This window comes from Echinops telfairi, unplaced genomic scaffold (assembly GCF_000313985.2).
Source record: "Echinops telfairi isolate 266 unplaced genomic scaffold, ASM31398v2 ScPeMD7_1713;HRSCAF=2227, whole genome shotgun sequence".
Lineage (NCBI taxonomy): Eukaryota > Metazoa > Chordata > Mammalia > Afrosoricida > Tenrecidae > Echinops > Echinops telfairi.
The window spans coordinates 17,563,891-17,570,231 of record NW_022105611.1 but is presented as its reverse complement, the minus strand read 5'-3'; positions in this window follow the sequence as shown (position 1 = coordinate 17,570,231).

The following is a 6,341-nucleotide window of genomic DNA, read 5'->3' as shown; positions in this document are numbered from 1 at the left end:
AAAACCCTCTGGTCAGCCTCGCTCCGCCGCAGCACCCGGCTCTGGAGGAAGCTGCCGTCTGTAGAACATGTACGCTTTGCCCAAAAGCCATCGTGGTCTTCCTCACAGCTCCCAGCCACCCAAGAAACAGCAGTGAGGAGGGCCCACCCCATGTGCGGGGCAGGGGAACTGACTTGGAGAGGAAGCACACCCAGCCAGCAGGTAGCAGAGTTAGACCTTGCATCCGGTTCCATCTCTTTGGAAGCACATGCTTTTCCCATAATGCCAAATTACCGGAGAGAGAGAGAGAGAAGGCCCTGCTGAGGGGAAGAGGACTCGGAGCGAGAGATAAAGAGAGATGACAAGGAAACGAACAAACAAATAAAACAAGAATGAACGCGTGTGGGGCCCAGCTCCCAGCCAGGCCTGGAGTAGGCCGTCAGGGAGCAGCTGAGGGCGAGGATGGCTGGAAAATGGCTCACTGGACTGGGAGCCAAGAGCCATCCTTGGCCTGAGACCTGGTGGAAAAGCTCTCACCTCAAGGTCCTGACGCGGGGAAAGCTAGCCAGTGGGACGCAGGTCTGCCTGGGAGGAGAGCCGCAGGCCGGACGGCCAGGGCTGCCAAGAATGGCTTTTCTCACATCACTAGGCTCACGGCCCTACGGAGGCCATGCAGGCTGGCAAGTCCCTGCTCCTGGACGTGCAGAGCAGCAAGCCCGGAGGCCAGAGAGCGGGAGGAATGACTGGGCCTTTCTGGAATCCCCAGTCTAGCCTGCAAGTAGGGTGGCTCACGCCCGGAGACTCTGCTAAGAAAGAAGAGGACCGCGGGCACTATGCAGACACACAGGCCTTTCATTCCCTAAGGCTCTGCGTGATCAGGCCCCACCTTCCCCAGCTTGCTGGGCTGCATCCACCCTGGCCATCCTCTTCAAAGACTTCAAAGTCTTTGGGGACTTAACATTGCCTGGAAGACCCACCCCCCAGCGTCACCACCACTCCCTGCACTTCACGGTCCCCTCTCACCCTCAGAACGCAAGGAAGATCAGTGCCCTTGCCAACTAGCCAGTGCTTTCCCTCAGGACCCGATCACAGTCACACTAACGACACACTAACTGCCATCGAGTCCATGCCGACTCACAGCGACCCTCTGTGGGTGTCCGAGACGGTGACCGTTTACGGGAGAAGGTAGCCAGTCGTCCTCCCTCGGAGTGGCTGCATGGAGCACACACTCACTCTTGACTGTGCGTTTGTTGTTTTAAAGTCTATTCCCCACCCCCTCCAAGAGCAGAGTTAAGTTAGTTGTGTCTGTCCACGGCTATTCCCTGAGCACCCCGACCAATGACCCAGAATCCCAATGGGTGAATGCACAGGGTGCCCTGTGCTGCCACACGGGTGTGCCCACCCCTGCTCTGTCTGGTTCTTTTCTACACGAGGAAAATCAAGGCAGGAGCTAGACCCAAAGAACTAACCTCCCAGGCACAATGTGTGCACCGGACTCTGAGCTCCCTGAGAGAGGGACTCGCTCCCTTTATCTTCTTTTCCAGTTTCTAGCCTGGTTATTTTAAAAAGCAAAGACCCCACTTTGAGGGCTAAGGTGCACCTACCCCAAGCCATGGTACCTTCAACCGCCTCCTACGCCTGCGAAACAAATAAGGAAGGTCAAGGAAGAGTTGATGCATTTGAATTATGGTCTTGGCAAAGACTATTGAATATACCCCAGACTACCAGAAGACTGAGCAAATCTGTCTTGGAAGAAGTACAGCCAACAGGGTCCTTGGAAGCAACGGTGGCAAGACTTCATCTCGTGTACTTTGGACATGTTATCAGAAGGGGCCAGTCCCTAGAGAAGGACATTAGGCTTGGCAGAGTAGAGGGGCAGAGGATGAAAAAGAAGAGCCCCCCAACAAAATGGATCGGCATAGTGCCCACCCCACCCCCCTCGAACATAAAAGCACGTGTGAGGATGGTGCAGGACTTGTGAAGAGGCCCACCTGATGGTACTTGGCCACAGCAACCAAGATTTTTTCAGGTTGGATGAGGAGCTTCAATTGGATTTAGCGATCAGTGATTGCAGGGATGGGGTGAGCAATGACAATATTACGGTGGGAAGTGGACGTTGGAAGACATCCCAGAGAGGATGTGGTCACACAAGGCACAGTCAGGATCAGTGTTCCTTTCTTTGCAGGCCACCATACCCAATGCCCTTATTTTTAAATGTTGGGTTAAGGGGTACAATTTGGGCAAGCACCACCACCATCTAATTGCGGAACATTTCATCACACCCCAAAATAAAACCTGTGCCCAATCGCACCCACTCCTCCTTCCCCTCACCCCAGCTCCCGGCTGCCACCAGCCATCTTCTTTTAAAGAAGGGGGAAACTGAGGCCCAGAGGTCAGTGCCTTGTCTGGGGTGACCAAGCCAGGAGAAGAGTGGGCTGTGGGCAGAGTCCTCCCTGGCACTCCCAGGCACAGCATGGTACTGACCTGAAAGAGGCTGTGTTCAGCATAGGCCTGCTGGACAGAGCGTCACAGGTCAGAGGGGATTGCACCACCTGCGGCTGTGATCTGAACCACCCCAGCCGAGCTGCCCCAGGCCCACCATGGAGCAGAGGGAAACACACTTAGGAATTATTCTCAACTTGTCTCCCGATGTTTAAAATAGCCAGCTGCCTGGGTCCGTCCCCTGAAGTAGCCACATGGGCTGCTCCTGACCTCCTTCAGTGCTTCCTCAAAGGCCCCCTTCTCAGCAAGACCTGCCCTGCCCCCACCCATTTAAAACCACACACGGCCCCCTCCCCCACCCTCGGAGCCCTGATCGCCATCTGACATATTGAGTCATCTCCTGCTTGACTGGTGTGATCGTCGTCTCTTCCCCACTAGGATGTGTGCTCCACAAGGCAGGATTTGGGTCTGGTTTGCTCACTGCTGTCGCCAGACTCCAGAGAGACTTGGTGGTGCTGTTGAGTCATTGTTGGGCTTCTGACCACGAGGCTAGTGGTTCAAACCCTCTAGCTACTCCTTGGGAGACAGACGAGGATGCCCAGCCTTGGGAAACTTCTAAAGGGTCTTTACACGTGGGACTCTACACAATGGCCCTGCGGGTGCCCAGCTCCTGGAACGGCGTCTGTCACGCGGAGGAGGTGTGGTATGTCCTTAAGAAACGAATGAATGGTTAGCTGCATGGGAGACAGGGGAGGTCTTGTTGGGCGTATTTTTGTAGAAATGGTCGAGAGAGGTCACCTGGGAAGTGGCAGGAGGCTTCTGTCTCCCCCTCGCCCCACTCCTGCCAGGGACGGCTGGGGTGGGGGCAGGGCGGGCATGAGCAGCAGGGCCAGACTCCCTGGGGTTACCACCCTGGTGTGTGGGACCCCAGAGAGCACGTTAGCTAATGCGCTTTTCATCTCCCATGCCTGAGCAGCCAAAATGGGAAAAGAAGCCGTGCTGTTTTTTTCTCAAGTGGCCTCAGCTCTGTGAGCTCCAACAAGGAGAGCGCTGTCCATGATGTCATGGGCCTGCAGCCTCTGGGCAATGTGGCTGATACCTCAGACCATGGGCCGGGCCCAGGGTCCCCTCGTGCCTCTTTCCAGAGCAACGGGAGAGCCTCGGGCAGTCAGTGGCTCCAGCTACAAGACTGGGCCCAGATCCCAGGAGCCAGGATGGAGCCAGGCACTGGGCAGGCTGGGGCACCTGGCTCGCGGGCAGCTCCGTAGAGCAGCTGGCTCTGGATCAAAGACCTCTCGCGCACCCTTCTCTCTAGTGGTATCTGAGGCAGATCCCAGGGACTCGCAGGCCAGCAAGCACCCCTGTCTGTGTCTCCCCAGCTGTGTGAGGGAGGGCGGGCCAGAAGCTCGGGGCGCAGCGGGTGAGTGGTGGCCTTGAACTGTGAACCCTGTACTCTGATTCTAAGAAGTCCCCACGGTCCACTTAAGAGGAGTGGGCATGGCCCTGGTCCAAGAGAAGCTGTGGGGAAACCACTCCCCTGTGTGGGAAACGGAGTCTGCATTGTTCAGTTGAAAAACTCGGAGGCACAGAGAGGGGCAGGGACTGGCCCAAGGTCACACAGCCCAATCAGCAGACCAGGCACGGCTGGATGCAGTCCCTAGAGCCCTGGGGCAGGAGTGTTTCTCTCTACATCCTGCGCTTAAACAGTTCCGTTTGGGCGGAAGCTCTGCTGTTCCGGAAGAAACGCCAGGCCTTTCCAGGATCCGGTCTGAGGCTGCCTTCCAGGATCTGCTGTCAAGGCGTATTCCCCAGGGTACAGCTGTTGGCAAAAGGAGGGGAGTATTGATTAGGGTTGAGGCTGTTGGGGGACAGGGGGAGGGTGAGGATGACGGATGGGGGTGAGGGGTGGGGAAGGGATGGGGAAGGGCAGCCGCAGTGTCTCTGAAGAAACACACCACAGGTGGGCGTGGTCACTTTTGCTGATCTATATTTTCTGCGATGTAATTTTAACAGATAGTTGAGATCGCCACATGTTTGAGTGGGAATGATCTGAGAGACCATTGGTGTGCTTGGCTCGAACTATGTGAGCTGGAACACATCCCCGCCCCTCTCTGGGCCCTTCAGAGACATGCCAGTGATAATAAGGTTGCCCCGTGGGCTGGTCCAACATGCTTCCTGCCCCTTAGTCCAGTGAACATGCTCAGACGCCAGACCCACAGAGACCTCGATCCCAGGAGGGTGGGAGGCTGGGCAGGGGACAGGAGCTTCCCATCAGCAGAAGGAGATGTTGCCTGGGCTCGGTTAGAACGGCGTTGGGGAGAGGCCTCAGTTGTGAGGGACACGGCTCAGGCTAGCCTGGCTGACCTCTCTAGGTGTCTTGAGAAAGGTCACTGTCAGGACCTGTCAAAAGAGGGCCAGACTCCTGGGTGATCAGTCACCCAGGACCTATTACGCAGGACCCACTAGGAGATCAGTGCTTATAATAGTGCCGGTGTGAACAGTGGCAATGACATGCGGTCAAGAGGGTTCACTGTGGTCTAGCTGGAAGGCAGGTTGGAGCAGTGGTGAGTGGGAGGGGATGGGGGGCAGACAGGGAGAAGCAACCATCCTTGCAGCCAAACTCCCTTTCCATTCAGAAGGCTCGGTGCACATGACCCTCTTGCCTCTGACCTTTGACCACGTCCAGCATGCCTGAGCCCAGTGGTCCTCCCCTCCCAGTCGCCTGTCACCCGCAGTGTTTCAGGGTGGGGCCACACTCGCCATCCCGGAATCATCTCTGAGCCTCTCCCCAGCACTCACCACCTCCCCACACTGGGCCACGCTGCCGGAGTTGCTGGGCCGCTCACCATGGCCTTGCTCCCCTCTCCCCGGGCACAGGTTGGGAAACCGAGGCCCAGAGAAGGGAAGGGACCCATCCAGCTTGCCTATGGGGAGCTGGTGCCTGGGTTGAGTCCAGGCCAGGATGCCCCATCTGGTGCTTTCTCCCAGCTGCCTGTTCTACGGGGGTCCCCAGAGGCTGCTCTGGAGACGAAGTCTCTTAACCACCCCGGCTCCCCCACGGCCACACCTCACCTGGTGTTCGTTTGCTCTGTCCCCCGTGGCTCTGTTTGGGGGTAATTCTCACCAAGCGGGGTCAGCCCCCCAGAGAACAGGCTGCTAATGAGCTTCAGATGTCCAGACCAGACTTGCCGGGGCTCTGATGCTTGCTAAGTGCTGAGGCTGGGCTAGTGGCAAAGGCAGCCCCCCTGCTCCTTCCCCCCTCGCCCCCCACCCCGGCATTCATCACAGGTTACTTAACTTCCAACGTGGATGCAGCCGGTGCCAGAGTGTAACCCATTGGACTCCAGCTAGCCAGGCCGCTGTCTGGAAGAGAGAGATCCAGAAAGGGGCAAGGAAGCTGGAGGACAAGAGTATGTCCATCCTTTGGGGACATTTTATGCATCCCCTACTTTGCACGCCAAGCTGGTGTCTCCATCGAGGGGGCGGCTAGGAGCAGAAGGACAGAGGCACCCCCTTGCACACCGCCAGCTCGGAGCGCGCTGGGTTCCAGCCTTCCTCTTTCATCCTCCCAGGGGCCCTGTGAGGTCGAGATTGTCATCAACTCTTTACAAACAGGACACTGAAGCTCAGAGAGGTCAGGAGACTTGGCCAAGGTCACAGAGCCACACTGGGTGCTGCCCACATCTGTCGGGGCTCACAGTCTTTCCTACACGAAGCCTGAGCGTGCCCATCATGTCGCGCTCAGCCATTCCCAGAAGATGTTCTGGGCACCAGACCCTGTGCCTGCCCCCCCTCCCCACCCTGCCCCTTGCACTTCACTGCCCCCCCCTCCCAGTGCCACAGGCTGCAGTACACCCCTCCACTTCTTTCTTGAGCCTGTGGTGGGAAGGCCGGGACCACACTGTTCCCCACGCCCGGTG